Here is a 21,798-nt window from a genome sequence, read left to right as displayed (position 1 = left end):
GTATGCAATATGTGTTGCATGCGTATAGAATACGTAGCTAAATAGTGCAGGTAGTGCCTACTTACATGTAGGTAATGGGTAAGATGGGTAACACCAGCAGCAGATTGGGTTACACGTCCACTCCGTTCGCATCTCCATGCCAACACCAACTCAAGCTGATGTGTGCTGTCACGCGTGAAAGGACGTCGAAATCGACCCGAAAACCACGCCGTCTTCTTATAGCACATTTCAGTATCAGTGTTGTTTTGCCTGTTTCATGTTTCACCATCAACCAGCGACGATTTATCAAATCGCATGCACGCTATTCTACACATGCATGTGGACGTCATCGCCGCCGTCGCGCCCGTTCTGCTCGTTGCGCGCTCTCCTGGTGCGCGTTTGATAATTTCCTGCGATTAAATGCGACGGTCATCGCCTAATTGGGGAAGGGCGCACCGGAAATTAAGGGTGCGCATGCACTACATACCTACGATGACCGCCGCTAATCCTAATGCGAGGAAATGATGCTCGTCAATTGGGTGTCGTTCACAATCGTTTCGCTGTTATTGTTGTTGCACGCTCTGCGGGCGTACCTATATCAAATGGTCTGCTGATTCAAAGTTACGCGCATTGCATTTGCAAGTAGACGAATAAACGAGACAAATTTTCATATTACTCAACATACCAAAGTATGCATAAATATTAATTTTTTATATTTGTGGGGATCTTTACCCAAAGCTTATTTCTGTATTTCAAAACTTTATAACTTTCTTCATCTTTATTGTATACCGTAATTCTTCATCCAAAATTCCCAAATTTCCTAATATCTTTTATTACCTTGAAAAACCTAATCCCCGAGTCGGACGGTTTGGCACGACTCGGATTCCCAGAATCCAATGGTCAGCTTTCCCTCTCTTCAATGTCATACACTTTCTTCTACCAATCCAATCTATTACTTTCTTCCTACTTCCAAATTTCTTGTCACCACCCATCAACCTGAAGGGTTGCTGGTGGGTGACAAGGGTTTAGGAAGGAGAGTTCTTGACATTACTTCAAACACTACAGTTCTTAACTATTCTTCTCTACAATACTTCTTAACTATACTTCTTCAAGACTTCTTAATAAACATTGTTCGTGATAATAAACATCGTGTCTTTTACTCACTCATCAATTATAACATTTGCACTCACTCACCGATCCCACAAATTGGTGACCCCGACGTGATTTTCGAACATTAAACAAACAAAACTGACGTGAAATTCGCGAACATTAAACACACATTAGTTTTTTTGTGGGTATCTGGTGAGTCAATTTCTGAGTGCAACACAACAATGTCTACGACGAACGCAACATCAACCGCTACCAAGGACTCAATCTTCGATGCCTCTTCAGCTACAACTTCCACCGCAGAAGGCATCATCCAATACTTCTGCACCTACGATGCATCAACCGCACGTTCCGAGTTATCACCAAGGACATTCAACATCGCCGCACCATGTGCCGCCTCATCCTGGTATGCCTAGTATGCAGTTTTCTTCCACTGCCCGGTATGTGTCCACATGGTGATCCACCACCGCACATGCCGCCGCATCTTAAACTCCCGTCACATACTTCTCCTCCGCATTCTATACCACTTCATTCCCACCCACAAGGGTGGCTCTAATTCTAATAGCCCACTGCCTTCTCAACCATACTCTGGAGTACCCTCATCACATCCAGGTATTGCATCGCATCACATCACCAGGTCCTTCGACCGTATAACATCCTTCATGCCGTTTAAGTGTCAGAACATGCCACAAGTGGTATGTCTACACAGGCACAACAGAAGAAAAACAGCCAGGGTTAAGAAGAAAACAAACACCATAGCCGTGGCACGTTTGCCAAGAATGTACACTAGAGACGTTTTCCAGAACTGTACTCTAAAAAGCATGGTGCTCACAACTTCGACCAACCCGACATAGATCCCAGTTCAACCAGAGATCCAGCAGCAGCAACTACAACCAATCCCGGAGAATCCGCAAGTCTCTGTCAGCAACTCTCTCTCAAACGACAAGACTTAGGAGGCAGGTACGACTCACCGACTGTTTCCACGCTGGGTTCGCAGGATTTCATCTCAGTGCAACGCGCACATCAGCTCTGCTGCATGCTCTACCAACAACTCTCGAACGACGAGAGCTGGGAGACAGGTACGACTCACCGACTGTTTCCGGACTGGGTTCCCAAGATTTCATCTCAGTGCGACGCGCTCATTACTGTTGCAACCCCTCTCGAACGACGAGATCTGGGAGACAGGCACGACTCACCGACTGTTTCCAGGCTGGGTTCTCATCTCAGTGCGACGCGCACACCACTGCTGCAACCTCTCGCCAACAACTCTCGAACGACGAGAGCTGGGAAGCAGGCACGACTCACCGACTGTTTCCAGGCGTGGTTCTCAAGATTTCATCTCAATGCGACGCGCATCACCTCTGCTGCATGCAATACCAACTCCGAAGAGCTTCTTCCGGCCTTTCCGGTAACTTTATCACTGGTAGGGGGGTACTGTGGGGATCTTTACCCAAAGCTTATTTCTGTATTTCAAAACTTTATAACTTTCTTCATCTTTATTGTATACCGTAATTCTTCATCCAAAATTCCCAAATTTCCTAATATCTTTTATTACCTTGAAAACCTAATCCCCGAGTCGGACGGTTTGGCACGACTCGGATTCCCAGAATCCAATGGTCAGCTTTCCCTCTCTTCAATGTCATACACTTTCTTCTACCAATCCAATCTATTACTTTCTTCCTACTTCCAAATTTCTTGTCACCACCCATCAACCTGAAGGGTTGCTGGTGGGTGACAAGGGTTTAGGAAGGAGAGTTCTTGACATTACTTCAAACACTACAGTTCTTAACTATTCTTCTCTACAATACTTCTTAACTATACTTCTTCAAGACTTCTTAATAAACATTGTTCGTGATAATAAACATCGTGTCTTTTACTCACTCATCAATTATAACATTTGCACTCACTCACCGATCCCACATATTTAATTTAATTTATTCTGACACGTGTTAAATTACCTAACACAGAAGAAACAAATCGTTTTAATTTGGTTGTCCTACCAAGTAAGGAGTTAATCACGAAACGTTGGATTCTTTCGATCTCTGTAGATGATAATGTTTATATTATTTTTGGGTGATATCTTTATCCTATCAAATTGTCACTCATAATAATTCATCAAAATGAAGTTTTTGACAAGTTGTAGATATATGAATAACTCACGCTTTATTGTGCTACCATATAATCTCTATTGTTTTAGTCTTGCTCTGTTTGAAGCTGTTTGAATATTTGCAGCTGTTGTAATCGATGATGTGATGTGGGGTGATTTTTGTATGCAATCGTTGCACCCGACGAAATTACTCCCTTGAGGGGGCAGATTTTTTAATCGGTGATACCAGTGGGAGGTCTTCATGATTGCCCTCGAATATTATGCACATTTTTGTGAAACGCCGCTCCCTTGAGCAACCAACAAACACGCTGGTTTTGTTGTGCCAAGTATTTAGAGCTCATGCAGTGCGTATTATTTTAAAAGATTTTTAGGTAATTCGTTGTTGAAGTTCGTGTACACGTAGGCGTACGTACCGATCATTTTTTTCGTTCGAAATCGGCAAAATCACTTCGAGCGCAAAATTGGCATGTTCCTTCACGATTTTTTCGGCCTGAGAAAACGTAATTCCATCCTTCGTCTTGACGTGCATGCAAACGCCGATAGCAAAGCACCGCTCGGCTAAATAAGCACGATGCGTAGCCGGAAAAAAGCCTCGCACACAAAAAGTGGATTAAGCATCTTAGTTTTTTTTCTTTCTGCCTCAACGTCTACTTAGTTTTTTCGACCTCCTCCGCATTTGCTGCGTATTTGCGGAAGACACAAAGAACTATATTCTGGCAGCTTGCCGCGGCTAAGCCTAGTTGTGTTTGTGTGTAACTCCTTTCATTGCGCTTGTTTCAGGTGTTCCCATCGACGACAATCTCGGCCGTCACAAGGAGGCAACTACGAGTAAACTCTCTCTCGGACTCGGGAGCAATCTCCGGCCGCAGTTTGTGGGGGCCAAGCGCGTAACGATCCGCCAACTTCCAAGTAGCTGCTGGAGTTGAGGATTGCGGATTTTATGGCCGCTAAGGAGCGGAGGAAGAGCCGTAAGCCGGGCACCCTCTCGCGAGCGGGTGGGTGAACAATGCGCGTCTTCTTCTTTGGGGTGAGTCTAAGCTTTTAATTTGTTGCTTGCGGAAGTAATTACGTCGGCCTGAAAATAAACTAATTGCGGCTGCCACGTGATATTATTATATGAAATATACCTACCATGCGAAAAATAATAATAAATACAGATTTATTGAATGCATTTTAATTATTCGATATTTTAAGACTAAAAAGTCTTAAGTGTAAAGAAAATTTTTCTTTATTCTTTTAAAAAATACTTACTTTAAGTTCATTACTTTGCTAAAAACTGTTTTCCATGCACGAAGTCACATTCTATACGCAAATCTTTTTATTTTGCGATAGCGACGAACATAATAAGCACATACACGCATGAAATTCAGACGAAAAAATATTAATATGAAGGAACAAGAACGGCACACCGTGCACGGTGTATTTCTCTTCTCGCGATGATGCCTCGAACAGGTGCGCATCCCATATGCCGTAGAAACGTATTACATTCGCGTTTTAATATCCGTGTAGTATCGCAGCGAGCGCAAAAGACTCTTCCTTCGCCGACTGGGTATTATTATCGCCGCGCAGCGCCTACATGCGTCGCCAAAGATGCGAAAGCGACTTCGATATGGAAGCGGGCGAGCAAATCATAATGCACACGGGTAACAATTCGCGCGAGATGTGAATCGCTTTATCATCGACACGTTCTCGTTCATTCGCCATGCAAATACACCAACTTTAAATAATTAAAGATGGGATTTTAACGTTTGAACACGCTCATGATTTCGATAACTTATAGATTTCGCCAAGTAAATTGGGCAATTATACGCGTAGCATATGCAGATGGTCTCCTTCAATACATATAACTAAGTAAATTAATTAATTTGCTCAGCCTTGAGGACAGAACTTAAATTTAGATTTAAAAAATCGTATGTGGTTATATGACGCTTCTTTTTAAATCACAAAGACGAGTTTGTGTAATTTGTACACGTACGCAATCAAATATTGTGCGTTGATTGATGCGGACGTGTATAGTCCAGTTGGTAGGTACTTTCCAAATCGACATTTTCACGGTTTCTTAAATTACGGCACCGTCATTAACACCTCCATACGTGGCGGACGATTCAATATATGCAAAGTGAAGGATGAAAAAAAAAGAACCTCCAGCTTGATCTACGCCCGAATAATGTCTTACTTGGACCATGTTGACGTTTTACAAATCGCGCGCGTCTCGTGTGTCGTTCTTCTTCTTGCACCTTTTCCTGTGACAACGCTAACTACTCATCACTTCATCAATACGAAGATAATTATCGCGAGTGTTAGAAATAATTTTAAGATTCGGTTATATTTGTCTATAATATATAATATTACAACACTCTGTATACTTGGTTGCCTGATTAGTTTGTCTTCAGGTAAGCACGGCTTCGTTCTCTAAGGGCATCCACCAACGAATCCATCCACATGTAAAAAATAATGTGGTCTTTTTTTGCTTTACCCACTGATTTCCAGCGTGTCGTGTTTGTTTGATGCGTTGGGTGAAGTTGATGGTATGTGTGCATTTGTCCATATTTTACGAGACTGATTAATATCGGCCAATTTTTAACGCCGCGCGGCCGGCGTGTTAATTAAGCGCGCATGCAGCACACGTGAAGCGCGCCGTTGAGAATTTAATCACCGAATATTAGTCATGTAACTAGATGGCCGCGACCGTTACGACCTGGGTCTCTCTTGGTTGGGCCCGCGCGATGCGTTTACGTGGTTTACACGGTGTGTTTGCGTTGTGCGTGGAGGAATTGCTTCCCATTCGCTCGCGGCGCTTTCGCTCGTTTCGCTCATATATAATGCAATAATCATTTATAAATGGTTATCATCATCATCATTAAGACACACGCCCCGATAGATTGTAATTATAAGCATTCTGCGGCGGCGCATTAACATTTGAGTCTGTGGACTCGTTTTGATATTCGTCCTTCCAGCGAGTGAAAACTTTTCTTATCACCGTGCGCGCGTGGATTTTACGAGTTTTACAAGTGAGATGTTTATCCGTTTCTCATCGGCCGTTCTCGAAAGTTACTACCTCCGGAGTGTGCGGACGCATTAATGACTTTACTTAAAATGATTATTATTCAAATCGAAATGATTCGCGTTGCCTTTTATCGCCGGCCGTACGAGCGTGCCAATCGTCGCACGACTCACCTCGTAATTCCACCTCTCACATCGCCGCGAAGATATTTTGTCATGCACGGGTAATTTTTGTGCTCGAGGTGTTGTGCGCATGCAGCGTGCGTAAAAACGCCTTCCGAGTCGCATCGAAAAGTCATCATTGAATTTTGTCCACTGTGTCCAGAGTAAATATCCTGCGCGGCGGCCATTTTATAGCTTAATACGAAGAAATCGTAAACGTCAAGTTTACGAAAGCGTCTGAATGCGTACTGCGAACGTCCGCTGAGAAGTGACATCTCGACACGTCAAATATGTTAAAAATTATATGCGCCTTGACTAATTGTAGCCCGTACCTACTCTCGGTTACCTATGTTTTACCGTTCGGCCGTGGCGTGTGGGGCGGGTTGTAAAGGGCCAACATTTACTAAATGCGCACGGATCCGACCTCCTGGAGCAGTCGGTTCCGCGAAGTCTGTCGTAAAGTCAGCTCGTGTCGTCGTGCAAGCCCAGTTTCACAGCATCACAACCTTTTAGTCAGCCCATTGCAGCCAGCAGTTAGTTCCAGAAAGAATCGGAATCCTCATCACCCTCATCAACGCTTTTTTGTATACCTACCTGCCACACATCTACCTATGAAGCCAAAGTCACTAGATCATTCAGTTTTGTATTTTTATGCTCCAATCTCAGCCTTCTAATATGCGTTTGATAAACCTTACTGGAGCAGTCTCTCGAAGCGAGGGAATGATATTGCGGATTACGAGCTGTCGGTCTGATCAAGGTACCGCGATGACCTATGACCACGAGGCGCGAGTCATGCTCGTACACAACGTGCAGTTACACCTCGAAGATGCGAGCAGCACGTCCGATGCGTGCGATGAAGATATCTCGACATGTCGATCGCCATCATTGACGTCCGACCGATGTCAATTCTCCATCTAAGCGATAATTCTGGCTGAGTTCGTCCTGCTGCATGTAAGGTTTGATCATGATATTCGGCTTCACTATTAAAAAGTGGTTGCGATTTGATCTGGACAAGAACAGGAACAAGAACGCATTTACATTATCAACTATGTAATAACTTTTATAACATTTTAAATCTTGAAATGTCAAGGTTGGTGTAATATAAATTTCAAGTTTTGTTTTAAAGTGAAAATTTTGCCAGCATACTATTTGAATCAATCAATTGGTTCCCGCCAGTCAAACTTTCAATGCGTTCGTGCGTAGCGCAGACGGATGAGATGGAATGCGTCAGTGAATTAATGCAAATCTCAGTGTTTATAGACGGATAGACATTATTATTTGTCAAAGCGGTTTCCCTTTGGTGGGTGCAACGAGGGATCCCCGCTGAAAGAGAAGGGGTTCGGACGGACGACGACGCAAACTAAAGCGGATAGATTGCGGTCTCTTTTTATGTTTCCGGTCCACCGGAAATTCCGCTCAGCCGCGGGTCGATATACTCGGCGGGGCCGGCGTCCAAATCGCATGTTGCCGCGTGCCTCCAGATAGAATTATAGTGCACGCAAAAACAACACGCTTCTAACTTGCATCTGGTAGGTAGCCTACTAGCACTCCCACATCCAGCAATGCGATACGATCACGTAACGGCGTGCGGATTAATCAAACCACAATTTAGTGACCATACACATAAAATTGTAATTTTATTGAGTGCTTAGCCAGATACCGATCGGTTGTGATCTAGGTGATGTAAGATACTGTTAGATGGGAAATGCACATTTCCCACACACGCCTTCAAAAAGCTAGTTTTGTTCGCGTAGATTTTGATAAAAAACGCGAAACTAAATATTTTCTTGTTTTCTGGAGATATAGGTTGTCGAATTTGTGTAGAAAATTTTCATTTTTTAATTTAATTTAAAATAATAGGAAATGCCAATAAGACACTTTAGCGCCATCTCGAAACGAGTTATATAACTATTTCTATTACTGAAACTCCATATGAACTTTATATCTCACTATACAGCCTATAAGTTATATTTTTGTGACAAAAAGTGGCCTATTCGATTTTCTTTGGCCTTAAACATATCTCAACGAAAGTGTATGAAAATTGGTTCAAGGGGTTTTGCATGAACGCGTTACAAATAAACAAACAAGTTGTGACTGATGCCCGTCAGATGGAGCAAATTCAACATTATTTGAGGTTAAAGTAGTTTGCAGGATTTATCGATCGCGGCCTGTGGCGAGCCGTCCTAGAAAATGAGAATTTTAATTAAGCAATCGTCGTCGGGCCGGTAATTAATGTAAGTAATTAATATTGTTAAATCTAACTCGCCGGAATGGAATTGGTTATTTAGTTAGGCATAGTCATTACCGGTTGTTGTGATGTTTCGAGTCCTGCGCTGTCTAAACGCGAGGGCCATTCGGCGCTGCTTCGCGGCGTGCCTTGTGCCTTCGCCTGGTCGGACAAATTAGCCATTCGTATTTGTTGACCATGTGTGTTGCGCGCCTCGCATGCCTCGCGGCGCAACTCCACAATCCACAAATACATTACGCGCCGCGTAGCGCACTTGCGGCGCTCGCATCGCGTCAGACAATTTGTTGTTCATAATGTGTATGTGTGTGTGTGTGTGTGGGGAGCCAGCACCTAACTAGCTACGCAGAAGAGGAAGCCAGCGATGCGAATTTCACGGAGTTATGTGCACTAATGTCCTGCTCACGTTACAATGCAAATTCGTAAATTTTCACCCTGCTGCAGATAACGCGCTTATTCATCGAGAAAAATATGCAAGCTCTTGGAATTAAACTTTTGCACGTTACTTATTATTCCTTTAAGCAAAAAACGCAGGCAAACTCACATTTATGTGATTTATGAAATTGTTGTTGGTTTATTTGGATAATTTAACGTTTAGGAATATCATTAGAGTAGTTACTTTGTAATTGCATCAGCGGGCACATTCGCGTTTACCTGACATCCAATTGCCTAAATGGATGCTTTGTTTGCGACTGCATTTTCATTAGTCGTATCAACAGTGCGTGTATTAATGAGCTTTAGGTCCAGTGGATCTTTTGATGTGTTGCGTCTGCCCGGGCTCATTCAGTGGCACTGCACGCAAGTTCAGCGTTGGTCGCACCGCGATACGAGACATCAACATATTGCATTCAAATCATATTAGTGGTTACTCGTTGCCAATTTGCGCACAGGGCATATAGGTATACAATTGTTTATCAGCATGGTAGATATCTACTAGGACCAACTTCTACGCTATAATTTTAAACATAATTAAACTTATCTTATTTTACAAGCGTAAACACTTACATCGCATATTTTCACTGTTGGGGTTTATATGAAAGATTTTAATTTTGCTGATTTGTCAGAGTTGTATTATCAACAATTAACAGTGTTTTTTTTTTCTAAATCTAAGCAGAACATTCTTATGGATAATCAAATTTTATAACTAAAATTAATACCTAATTCATAGATGAACCGTCGTATATTAATTACTTAATTAATTAATTAATGGATACATTTGTCGGTTACATTTTTTATACACTTTGTGTAAATTAAATTTCAATCAAAACCCACCGCCCGCGGGAGTTGGCAGTGCCGATCCGAAATTGAACATTTCATTAGTTTTAATTAGTTCGTTAATTTTGCAAAATTTTCATGATTACAACGAAACAAAGCGGCGAGCATAATGAATACATGACATTAATTATCGGCGGTGGTGAAAATGCGGCTATTTTATTTCAAATTTCGAGTTTATTTGTTGCCTTTTATTTAGTTAAAACAATACGCGCAATATCGGGCACGCGCGCTAGCACGTTAATACGTCCAATCTGTGTGTTTTAATTAAGTCCGATGTTATTAATTTTGATGACGCGCTCCAAATTGGTATAGGTACGCGCGGCGCGGAATGCGAAGTGGAATGAATTTGTTCACGTCTAGGTCTAGGTGCGTGCGCTGCACCTTTAGGGCTCGATTGTGGCAGTCCTTGGCGCTCGGATGCTTAGATGCTTGAGAGCTGTGAATCCGAATATAATGAAGCTCGTTAATTTCCCCCCGGAGCATTATGGAAAACGATTGAGCGGCCATTGAGGCGTGCGGAACGCCTTGGCGCTTTGCGTTTTCGATGTTTCGCAGAACGCGAGGGCGAATGTTGCGGTGGTGGTTGGTTTATTGGCGGTTGTACGGTTGTTTACATTGTGGCATCTACTCGATATCAGTCCGCCCTAGCTTATAATGCAAATCATACACTTGGCCGAAAAGAAGGCAGGAGTGTTGCCAGGAGATTTTTTGATAAGGTGTTGCTCAAGCGCTAATTGGCAAAGAGGGAAAATGTTTGCATTACGGCCGTCCAAATCAAAATATCAAAAGGTACCTAATTTTTTTTTTACTAATATTTGTGAGTTCCTACCTATGGCGTGATGATTTGAACAAACACACTTTTTGTTTTTATTGATTTCCTGTTGAAAAAAATGTTAATAACATAAGTTTGTATGGTGTAATCAATTTCCAAGAACAAAATGACGTTCCTCTCGTCGCGTTGTTTACGTGCTGGTGTGTTGTGATCGACTTGATTGACTCTTTAACTTTTTTTCCCAGCCTCGTGGTCGTTACACTTTCTAGGATATTGAAAAATCAAACGGAAAAAAGTCAACCACGGTGCGCGTTCGTCAAGCGGCAAAAACAACTGACAAGTTAATCAACTATCAGCAGCACCCGAATGACTTTGTCAAGACTCGTGTTGTGGGAAGAAGTCGTGCCGTTGGCACGGAGAGGATGGAGCGTGCATGCGTTCCGAATTTGTGAGATTTGTCGCGATGACCAGGCACATTTTTTCGATGATTCCTAGTCCGCGTCGAGATTAGACGCTTAGACGCGTAGACGCGAAGACGTTACGGCACGTTCGAATTCACCAACGCACGGTCATCGACGACAAATAGTGAAATAATAAAACGGTCGTGCAGGAGCGCAAGAAGCAAAATTCCCAGAATATTAAAAAGGCGACATGCTTCGCAACGCAAAGCGCGAGATATCTTTATTTGGCATTGGATCAATGCTCGAATTGTTTTAATGGAAAAGTATCGGTTTAAATTCAATCAGATACACTTTGAGTTGTAAGTATTTGGTATATTAGAGGAGAGGAGAGGACTGGTATGGTTATCACAACGAGTATATCGGAAAACTGAAGTTTGGAATTGCTTCGTTCGTTATCATCAATGTCACACTTTTTTCTTTTTTATTACAATCATTGCAATATTTCTGAAATCAAAACAAAATTTTAGATTTTTTTTGAAACAATACTAAGTACCTACACAATCCATTGATAAATAAATATCATAAATTAACTATGAACATGAGCACTAAAAATGCAAATCTGCAAAAGAAAAAAATCAATTATTCGAAAATCAATCTTAAGTGTAATACTTAATACCTATTCAAGTTGTTAAATAGTTAAATATTTCTTAAATTGTATAACCATTAATTAATTTCTACTGGCTTTTCTGGCAATTATAAATTTCATTGTTGCTTAACCGGAACTTACGATTAGGTACCAACTTCGATTGCTTCTAATTCAGGAGTCGCACCGAAGGACGCGTCGCAAGAAAAACGGTTACGAGTGTTTCGAAGTGTTACGACTGACTCTCTAAGCAGCAGTTGTTAAACGAATAGTTAATATAAAGTTGTGCCTTGTGTGGCGGCGGATAGCGCGAGCAATTAAGACGCCCCTCTGCGTAACTCATAACTCTTTACCCAGTAGGAGGCGCACGCTGCTTTTTATTTACGCGTTTAACACCAAACCGAACGCCCTCCAACGAATAAATATCACACGGAAACGAAAAAATTTCAAACATATTCATTCATATTTCCACGACACTATCACAACCTACCGCACGCAATGCCCTCACGCTCATATTCATTATGAATATTTATGTTGAAAACGTCACCGAATCAACTTTTTCTCTACGCAAGATGCAATATGCAACAATCGCATGATGTACCGGTGCATCGCACAAATAAAAACTCTATTTGGGTATCTGTCATGCGCTACGAGTATGATGTGTTTGATTTACATACCTTTGTGTGTAATAAAATCACATATTTAAAACGGTTTTCACAACATATGCAGCGAACGCAACGGAAGCTCTACTCATACACCGCGTACGCAGAGATAACTCTAACTGTCGATGCGTATTTTTTAAATTTTAGCAAATTTTTAATCTTTCATCTTCATTTATTAAGCCTGTTTGAATGTTTTCACCATCTGATGGTAATTGCATTCAAGAAGCACGCGCAAAACCAATGCCTGCGCGACTGTTGGTCCTTCTTAAGAGGCGTTGATTGGACGTTGTATAATTACTTCTAACGTACTGTATGATTAGAAACCTGCATGCAAATACTCGCATCTGTGCGTGCGTGTGCTCGGAACAATCGTTTCGCCGCTAACAGTTGCATTCAACGCGCGGCGAATATCTTTGCCATTATTCCATTATTGCGCTCGATGATTGGCCGAATGAAAGCTCCCGACTCGTTCGCATTTCTTTCGCGGCTGGGCAGCCATCCAGCAAAACACTCCATATTAAAATGATTAAAATAGATAATTGTGATTTTGCATTATCTTTGCAATCTACATTTCGCTGTCCATGTGTGCGCTGTGCTCATCTTCCATATGGATGAAGAACTAACTTTCAAAACGAATGCCATTTGATGGCCGTGAACCAACTTGGATGTGGACCTAAACGTGGCGCGAGATTCGTTGGAATAAAATAAATTGGATGGTAAATTAGTTGATGTTTTGATCTTTTAAACTGTAAATAATGAGTAATAGATTCGACATTTTGGTGCTGATATTTCCTTCGTAGGTCGTCGTCATCGGTGTTTTTTATTCGTCTTATTCTCATGCATTCCGGTTCGGTGGCGGTGTCGGAGGTGTTTTGATTCAGAGCTCAAGAGGACTTTTGCCAAGTATTACCTAACCGTTTCAAACCTGCGCGCGGGAATGGAAAAACGTGCGCGCAAAAGAGAAACACGTTCAATATGCAAAGTCACCATTATTAACAAGGTGCAACCAACTAGTCGTTTATGCGTCTTATATATTATACACATATGTATTTATTTGATGTACAAAATGTCCCAAATAGATATAAATACACATTAGGGCGAGTGAGTTTTTACAACATTTTCATTCGTTGAATTTTCTGAACAGATTAATTTTAAACAAGTTTTAATTAATATTTTCATAATGTACATCTGAGTTTTCTTATTCAATTTTCTTATTTTTGTTGTAGCATCATTAAAAATGTGTTAAATTAAGATCAAACAGAACTATAAATAATATTTATTGTCACCATGGTTACTATTAAACAAACTATTAGGTAAATAATAATATAAATAACTTTTGGACATTATTTTAGCCCAAATTATTATAAATACGTAATAAGATATTTAACTGTTTGTTTGTGTTGTATATAAACAAAATTTGTTTTCTGATTTAAACATATTGTATGTGACTTCTTGCTTGCAACATATTCGTCATAATTCACAATATCCAGTTCCTGAATCATTATCGCATACCGTGTAAATATTTATTTTAATTTTAATTGACCTAGGTGCGAAGTGTGATGTGTCTGTTCTAATTCGCTTGTTATGTTGCAAGGATATTGCTATCCGTCTAATTGAAGAAGTAATTAACACACACATTGGCGTCAAAACTATGCACAATATGCGCATGCAGCCAGCGTTTTTGCAACGTCGTCGCGAAATCAAGTTATTTGCACATTAATTCATCTCTAATTACAGTGGCGGTAATAATCACTCAATAATAACCGCAATTCGCAGAATGCCATTAGGATTTCCCAAGTTTAGCGATATGTAAGTGCAAAGTTTAAATTTTTCGCATCGCATTGCACCGTTATGATGAATTGGGACATTTTCAGGAATATGCAGTTAGGCCTAGAAATAATTTAAATACTCGCTTAATATTTATGTTTAGTCGCGATTATGTTGTGTACATAATGGCATTACTTTATATTAAAATCCGATTATAGAAATGATCCGACTCGCAACTTGCAAGCGCATGCAGAATCCGCTGCTCACGTTAGCAAAACCACGACAAATGATCCGCGCAGGAGTTCTTCTCGCGCTCGCATCGAAGATTACAGTCATTGATTTGTGCTGAAACGAACAATGCCTAACATGACTTATCAGCCGAAAACATCTGTCGCCTTGGCAGTGGATATAAACAACTTGAAGTCCGACGTCGATGAATTACAATAATTATATCAACAATTTCTCGTTCGCAGCGCGTCCACATCGTCATCTTGCAATTGACAAAATTAAATAGTAACGTGGTAGATGCCCGCCATCTTGGAACGTGTTTGAAATACCAGAAGCGCGAAATAGGCCAGTGTTTTCTATATTTAATTCGTTAATGTGTTTCGTTGTTGTTGGCGGTGTTACGACCATTGTTGCATGCCGATGCAGTGTCATAACGCAGCTCTCCACACATGCATGGCTTGCATACGCCGTGTTTATAATATTGGATGGCAAACGGTCTTGTGCCTGACGCTTAACAATTATATCACAGATGCGTAACTGACGTGTTCCTGACTGACATCCGTGTGCGGCGCGGCGGATTTACGTTGGGCCAAGGTAGGTACACATGATTCCACAAAAGTTCGAAACGTGCGCGCACACATATGTGAGCTGCTCGAAAAAAATAACGCAGCCAGAGGTAGTGACGGACGGCCGGAAATCCATTCAGTACTCAAATTAACTCATATTTACTTACATTGCGGAGTGTACTAGAGCAATGGCTGGACTACCGGGAGTGTGTATATTTTAGAGAGAAAAAATACAACAAAAGCGCTGAGAACAGTAGAAGACTTAGATTTCATTGTTTTTTGAGATGAAAACAATAGTACGAAATTTACTGCCAAAATAGGTTATAGTAAGCATTGTGAGGTTATGTTAATATGACACATGCATATGCATCAATATATGATGTTGGCGTATAAGTGAACATTATTATTGCGTTGGGGGTTGGCTGTGAAGTGCACGCTGCAAAGGCTCGGGAATAAAAGCGAAAGCATAAGAACATGTATGCAGGCGTGCGTACGGCGTGTGGAAATCGAAAACTACTCGAAAAACCAAACCGTCGCTCGCCGCCACACACTCGAGGCACGTCTGCGGCATACAGCCACTTTATCAGAAAATTGCTCAAACTCCACCCTTCAATATCACTTTTACAGAATTGGTTATAATTGTGTATACCTAAAAGTACATTTTTTTCCAACGTAAAATATTGTTAAAATACCTTCACATTGAATTGGAATTTCAATGCCAATTTTGGCAGAAAAAATCACCAAGCTCATTAAATAAATTTTTAATTGATTCGTGTTGATTGCTTGGTTTTTTTTCTCGGCCGAAGTTAATTAAGATCGATGCCGAGTCAAATTTTCAACACTCGTTCAGAAACGCTTTGTCTACCAATTAACGCATAATTATAGACGATTAATTAACAACAATCGAAAGGGGTGGTGCCGCCCGACGTGTGGATGACATGTGCGTGAGACGCCATCACCTGATGCATATAAGTCGGGGGCACTCGAAACACCTTCGTAATGCGCGGCGCATATAGGTGTTCGATAAGAAGAACAAGAAGAAGAGCGTATCATCCATCTATCAGTCCATCGGTTCGGCATGTTCCTTCAGCGCGCCCGCGATGACGATGGCGATGTGTGTGTGCACCGCGCTGCACAACAGCTGGCTGCTCCACACCACGGTAGACCGTGCTGGATGAAACATTAGTTATGTTTTTTTATTATTACTTCTTCTACCATTTCGTATTTTAATTGACGGCGAAACGACGGGCGCACCGAGACCGCGCTAAAGCGTCGAGTCATACTGACAGAAGGACGAGACTTGCTTACACCTCTCGCACCATCTCACACGGCAACTTTTACTAACCATCCGAGGATCGTCCTACAAATTGTGGTATTAATATATTTTTTGAAAATAGTAATCGCTTAGAACCAGCAAATTTTGAAAACAACTCTATTATTTTTACAATTTTGAAAGTGTCTTAAAATTATTGAGTAGGAAGAGCAAATTTTCATTTTTTTAAGGTGATTGTTACTGCAAGTTGTATTATATTAGCGTAAGAACATTTTATACAATCGATTCGAGTTTGTTATCACAACACTAATTGAAAAATCGGTAAACATCACTCGTGAATTGAACAAAAGGACCATCAACAGGTCCTCTCCGCTTGCAGCGATGACAAAAAACATAAAACATAATGCAAACGTACCATACGCCGCAGCCGCGACCGATCGCAGTCGACGCCATTGTTTGTCCTTTGATTATTGTCAAGCGTGCAAAAATGTTCAATATTGTGCCGGCGGAGGGTGTAGGTATTTATTGGAGATCGCTGATAACACTCCGGCCTGTTAGGTTATATTGGAGCACAATCGACAATGAACTTTACGTTTTCCACGAGGCGCCTGCCGGCTCCTTACGACGCGCCGCTTCTACAAGTGCCCGGGTAACAAGGAAATTTGATAAGAATCGCGAATCGATGCACGCGCGGCGCCCTTCGGCGTCGAAAGTAAAAGTAATTTTCACTTCCATTCAAGCGACGACTCTCTTCACCGACTGGCAGACAAGACAACCACCAATCGCACGCGTCAATTTAGATTTTTGTTTCGGCACGCGCAATAATCCATTTTAAACGAGCGCGTTGACAACTTAATTCGTCCGAGGCGGGCATGGATTGCCTTATACGAATTGGAACACGCACATTTTCATTCAGAGTGTCCGCGTCAATTTAACGCTTCGTTTCGATAACAAAACGAACAAGTGAAAAGAAAGTAATCTAGTCGGCGTGCATGATGAACAGAACACACGTCGTCGTCGTCGTCGTCGCTAAATATTTTCTCGTTTTGTTTCATGTGCAGCAGGAATTTTTATCATGTTGCTTGAGCGTTGTGATGCGCGGTTAAACGGTGCGTCTCGTTAAATGCAATTTCCATCATCGAATCAAGTTCGCAACAGATGACGCCGAAGATAATAACGGATCGAAACGTATGCGCACATGCCGAATACAGTTGTGGCGCAATGCCGCCGCCACAATGGGGGCTCGTTTCGCATTCGCGATGGCGACTGTAAGTTACACGCTCCTCTTTTCGCGCAAGACGCGGCTGAGAATGACACCGCAAACCGAACGCTCCTTTGTATCTCCGGCGTACGAGAGCGCCTTTTGTGCATTATCCTTTAAACGTATCTAAGCACATCGTTCGCATGCGTTTGTTCTCGAAATGTTGACGCGGACGCATGACCGGTGGATTCACGTGTTTTACACTTTATTCTCTGGTTACCAATAATCTGTTGTGGGTTAATTAGGTTAGCATGATAAATTTTAAATGATTTTACCGAAAATAATATTATTGTTTTAATGCATTTGACAATCTCACATTTCATCGTCTATGTTTTAGTGGTAGAAAATTCTAAATTGAATAACATATTCACGGTGTAAACATTATTACAAAGAGTTATCGGAAAATAATCTTCAGCCATTCAATAAATTAGGTTGCATAAACGCGCTATTTCTCGTCGATTTTATTATTTCAATATTCTTGCCGCAGAGAATATTAGGTAAAGTGGCCGAGAGGAAGCGAACGAAGAGTGCGCACGAGAAAAACAAAACGATTGCTCCACCATTGTTCTCGGCTAAGACAAAAGAAGGCAGGCGCGTAGTAGGAGCGGGGATTGGTTGCGGGGTCTAGTATCGATTGTGTAGCGCTGGCCGGGCATCCGGTTGGCGCCCAATGAGCTAAAACAAGAGAGCCCCAACGTCGCGACGCGCACACACAACGCACACGCTCTGCGCCGCGCTTGCTCCCGGTCGGGAGCGCGCGCCGCGTGCCCGCTGCTCGCGACGATACGTTTTTGCAGCCGAGGGACTTGCCAGTTGGATTTGCGATTCTGCGATAGGCAGGACTCGCCTTCCAGGGGGGAGAGTGCCATCTACTAGTTTTATATAGACGCTTTTCGTTTAGTTGCTTATTTTTTCTTTGCTTCAAGACAAATATGGATCAAATCGGGAGCTGCAAAGTGCCAATCAAATTTTCACCAATCGATTTTCAGTAATTCGCGATATTTGAATTTTTTACTCTTCTATCATACAACCTGCAGCATTTTAAAGCTACCTTCCCAACATCGCAGTAACCATTCTTGACTGGACATAAAATTCTATTTAGGTACATATCGTGAAGTGTCTATAGAAATGATAGGTACACATTGGATTGTGAAATTCACTATAATTGGTGTGAAATTTGCTGCAATATTATTGCTCTAGAGACTCTAGAATATTTTCAAGAGGATTTTGTTTATCGCTAATATTTTCCATTTCGACTTTTAATTCGTATTTAAATTTAAATTGAAAATAACAATGGCGTAACATTTTATTTCGTGAAGTATGAAACATCATTGAAGATTTAATTAAATTGAAATACGTGGTTATTAAGAATCACGTGCCCCGAGGCACAAGCGTTTTGATTGACATCCACGACTAGGAGCAACATTTAAAGCGCCCGTGCACATTGTTGGCTCACATTTGAGCGGCCGCGCATCCAAGATTTAATTAACGAACGCTCTGCAAGAGCTAACGGGACGAAACTTACTCCTCGCTTACTCGCCGCCGAAAGAATACAACTGCATTCGAATTTGAATCATCTAGCCGCGCTGTTGGTACCTTTCTACATTTGCTTGAATCGCTTTATTCCCGCAGCCGCCAAACTCACGATTTCCCGATGATTAAAGCGCGTCCTCTGCACGCCGGATAAACAAATTAATAACATTGCGACACATAATACGGATAATCAGCACTTGGAGTGGAAAAAAATGGGAATACACTCGGTGTGCATCATTCACTTTGTGGTCACCGGCGCCGATAACTGCGGTGGCACGGCTTGGATGCGAAAACGAGTGGGAGAGTATAATCAATTACCACCGGCGCACCCGCGCCCACCCCGAGAAACGAGAGGCGAAAGTGCCAAAGCCAAGCCGCCGACCCGTCGACCGACCGACCGACCGGGAGAGAGCCGCCCGTTGGGGGCGCTCGTCGGTTTCATTTCGTAGTTGCGGGCTTCGTGAAATGACATCCTCTTTTTAGCTTCGGCTGATCCGCGGTTCCAATTAAACCCACTGGCTACCGAACAATGCGGCCAACCTACCCCTAGTGAATTATTAGCAGCCCCGTAATCTCGACTCCGACTACGACTCCGGCGCTGGCTTTTCCCGGAATATATATGGCGCTTTGCCGTCCGGGAGCCGGCGAATCTCGGCTGGAGTGCAAAGCCGATGCAAAGGCCTCTCACCCTTCGTGTGTACACCGTTGCTGATTGACATCCCACTTGAGGTTTCACCCTCGGCACGAACAAATATTCGCCTCCGACGCACGCACGCTCACACCACCCTCCAACCCACAATTTAATCAACGTGAAATATTGATACAAAAAATGTAAATGCATTTTCAATTCTTCGAATTGTTATTTGCAGCAACAAATCATATTTTGCTGATGTTGTTGCCTATCGTAACATAACCTACAAATAGTAAAAATTTGAATAGCCTACTAATCAGCTTCACTGCTGTCTGTCTGTTTTACAGCAGCAACTTTGGCTAACTGTGAAATACCAAAGTCAGCGCGACGTCGCGCATTGATGCCGATCGAAATTTCGAAAAATTATCGATTCGTTCGGCTTAATAATTTCCTCCACGTCTCTCGCGCGTTCTCACAGTGTAATTATGTTTTTATTTTCATACCATGCGACGACCTGATCCACCACGCGAGCGCGCGTCACGTGTGTGATCCAACGCGTTGCGATCATTTATCGAAACCAAGTTCGGATAAATTTCATTAAACATTTCCCGTGTCGTGGCGTACGCGAGATGAGAAATAACCGGGTGTCGCGGCGTTATTTACGCCGCTTCGTGTGGCGGTCGTGAGCCGGATTCGGCGCGGCTCGCACCACCCATGGATCGCGGTGTAAAACAGTGGCTGGATCGGTGTCCGCTGGAACATATAAGACACAGCCAGCGAGGCGACTGTGACAAATATTTAACAGTACGTATCATAAATTAAGCGCGCCGCGAGATGCAACCGCCAGATAATGCTCGGGCTACCTGTTTTGACTTCTCGATTACTCGCCTTACACACTTCGCATACCGCACGTTTTTGTAAGCAAATTTTCGTATTTAACCATCTAGTTTGAGTTGAAGCGACGTAATGGATTTATAAGTCTCAGAAAACAAGCTGTATGTTTACTGGACACTTAAATATTAAACAAACTCTTAATAGATGAAACATGGAATGAAACATATATTCACGGCGAAGGGACATACAGTATCATCTTACTGATATTAGTAGCTTCATGTTGAATTTTTTTTATTTTCTGGAATGTTACTGGAATCTTGAATCTACACCTATTTTCTTACCGCAAATACAATTTTATTAATTTTAATTGGAGTTATAATAATCAAAATTAAAAACTGTAAAATTCTTAAGCTGTCTCAATTTCAATTTTTGCTTTTCAATTTATGTATTTATGTTATCTATATATTTTCATGATATAATGTAGTGATAATGATGATAAACACTGATTTGTTTATTAAATTTGATATTTTTGAACTGTATTGGCTTCAATCCCCAATATTTAATCAGAGTTTGACTACATGTTCCTGGCATTAACAAACGCGGCCATCGCACGCATTGGCAGGCCGACAGCTAACGAGCGGGCAGAACGACGGTTCATTAGCGGCCTCCACGCACGGCGATACTTTATGCGAAATCGCAAACGCGCCACTACAACTCGTTAGGCCGCGGTCGCGATGAAAGGGTTCGAGGGGTGAGCGATCGGATAAAGCGCGCCCGTAATATAACATATAACATATTTCTAAAAGCACTCAAAACATAATAACATGCATAATACTCGAAGCCAAGAGAGCAGGAACCACATTTGCATCCACAATACGCGCGTACCCTTCCTGTGGCTGTTAATATGCGCACGCACTATTTCAAGTGTGTGTACTCTGTGTACACTATGTACTCGTGTGGGTCGAAAGTGCTCACTATAAGTAGTGATGATTTTTTGTCTATTGTATCCGAAAATATCGATATATTTGTTTCTAGGTAGGTATATTATCCTAATATACAATTGTTTAAAAGATTTTTTTATATAGTTTTTAAGTAATATTTGTGAAAAAATAGATGCAAATGAAATACAAGAAGCAAAACGAAATAAAAAAGAAAAACGAGGCGTTGGAACACGACGCGAGTATGTAAATCATAAAATAAAGTACATTTGTCATCTTATTCATGGCGTGACGGGAAATATTAATGGTTGCAGGAAATCTTAATTCCTGTTGGCGCGAGGACGACGAATGTTCCTGGCTGCGCGGGCATATTTTCTACGCACACGCCAACATTATACAACACGGCATATT

The 21,798-nt window shown here is 41.9% G+C and overlaps 2 long non-coding RNA genes across 2 annotated transcripts in view; one reads left to right on the top strand and one right to left on the bottom strand.

Annotated features, from left to right (window-relative positions):
- Window positions 1-21,798, top strand: part of LOC135795272 (uncharacterized) — a 134,160-nt gene that overhangs the window by 106,363 nt on the left and 5,999 nt on the right. Inside the window, exon 5 of the long non-coding RNA XR_010549056.1 lies at window positions 3,974-4,220. This is a non-coding gene — a long non-coding RNA (uncharacterized lncRNA). The remainder of the gene's footprint in view (window positions 1-3,973; window positions 4,221-21,798) is intronic.
- On the bottom strand, window positions 719-3,118 carry LOC135796284 (uncharacterized). The gene is made up of 2 exons (XR_010549305.1): window positions 2,864-3,118; window positions 719-1,051 (listed from the first exon to the last, which is right to left on the bottom strand). It is a non-coding gene; the product is annotated as an uncharacterized lncRNA (long non-coding RNA).

Source organism: Atheta coriaria, unplaced genomic scaffold (assembly GCF_025399875.1).
Source record: "Atheta coriaria isolate IRGN ID8LTWV9N9 unplaced genomic scaffold, Caltech_Dcor_3.1 hic_scaffold_7_pilon, whole genome shotgun sequence".
In the NCBI taxonomy this organism is placed as follows: Eukaryota; Metazoa; Arthropoda; class Insecta; order Coleoptera; family Staphylinidae; genus Dalotia; species Dalotia coriaria.
This window is presented reverse-complemented; position numbering and strand designations above follow the sequence as displayed.